This window comes from Tenrec ecaudatus, chromosome 4 (assembly GCF_050624435.1).
Source record: "Tenrec ecaudatus isolate mTenEca1 chromosome 4, mTenEca1.hap1, whole genome shotgun sequence".
Taxonomy (NCBI): domain Eukaryota; kingdom Metazoa; phylum Chordata; class Mammalia; order Afrosoricida; family Tenrecidae; genus Tenrec; species Tenrec ecaudatus.
Window position 1 is genome coordinate 78,104,917 of NC_134533.1, and position 1,123 is coordinate 78,106,039.

The following is a 1,123-nucleotide window of genomic DNA, read 5'->3' on the forward strand; positions in this document are numbered from 1 at the left end:
GTGGTTTTATCTACACTCCAACGGGTGTAAAGAAACATTAAGTCGCAATATGATAATAACAAGCAACTGAAGTGTTCCCATCTGTACAGGCCACAGACGGACACTTTCATTTCAGCCATTCTGACGAAAGCCCTATTTCACACTGCCCGGACTGCTCTTGTACAAAACTCTCCATGCGCTGACTTTAATGAGAAGGAGCAACGAACGCTAGCTTTATCCTACGGGAGGAGGTAAGCAGTGGTGAATGAATTCTCTATATAAATAAAGACAGAGTGCATGGGTTTGGATTTGTGGCAGGTCCGATCCCATGGGCCTCTCACAGTGTCCCATGAGAAAGCAAATTATCACCCTGAACCATTGCCTGGCTTTACCCCCATGGGCTTCAGGCACTGAAGTGGGTTGCACAGTGAAAACAAACAAACAAACCAACAAACAAATACATAAACAAAGACATAAGACCTAAAAGTAGATCCTATCTCTTTGGAAGTATTGGAAATGAATTTTATCCTGCTAATAATAATATAAGCTATATTAATTGTCAAATTTTAAAAACAAGTTTAGTGCATGCAACTCATTTTGCTAAGAAATATCATAAAACATCTTATTTAAATGTCTTAAAAGATTCTCCAGTAGTAGGTATTGTTATACTATTAGGATTAGGGATTATTGTTAAGTTGTCTAAGGTCGCAAGTGACTTCATGACCATTTTCCATAAGCCACTTCAGAATTTCAAGTCTGGTGTCAGTTGTTCACTTAAATATCAGAAGGTGAAGCTATTGTATCTAGACATAATGCCATCTAGACCCACACACCTTCGAAGACAGTGCTCTCTGCTCCATTTCTTTAATTGTTCCCAAAGAATCATGGGGTCTTCATCACACTGCATCAAAATAGCCATTTGGGCGTCCTGGTGGGACTGCGGTTGTTTTCCTTTGCAACATTCTTTGAGTGTGCAGAAAAAAGAGAAGGCTGTCATGTGGATGGAGTAAGTTTAAAAACAGGCAAAGGACATGAGCATATATTTCACTGAAGGGGGCATCTAGGTGGCCAATAAATACATGAAAAAATGCTTACAATTATCAGCCAATACACAGAAGCAAATCAACATTCCAAGGACAATAAG

General features: G+C 39.4%; 1 non-coding gene across 1 annotated transcript; it reads left to right on the forward strand.

The window, feature by feature from the left end:
• The first annotated feature begins 274 nt into the window (after nt 1-274).
• On the forward strand, nt 275-409 carry LOC142447657 (small nucleolar RNA SNORA42/SNORA80 family). Its single transcript, XR_012784322.1, has one exon. It is a non-coding gene; the product is annotated as a small nucleolar RNA SNORA42/SNORA80 family (small nucleolar RNA).
• Nucleotides 410-1,123: the final 714 nt, after the last annotated feature.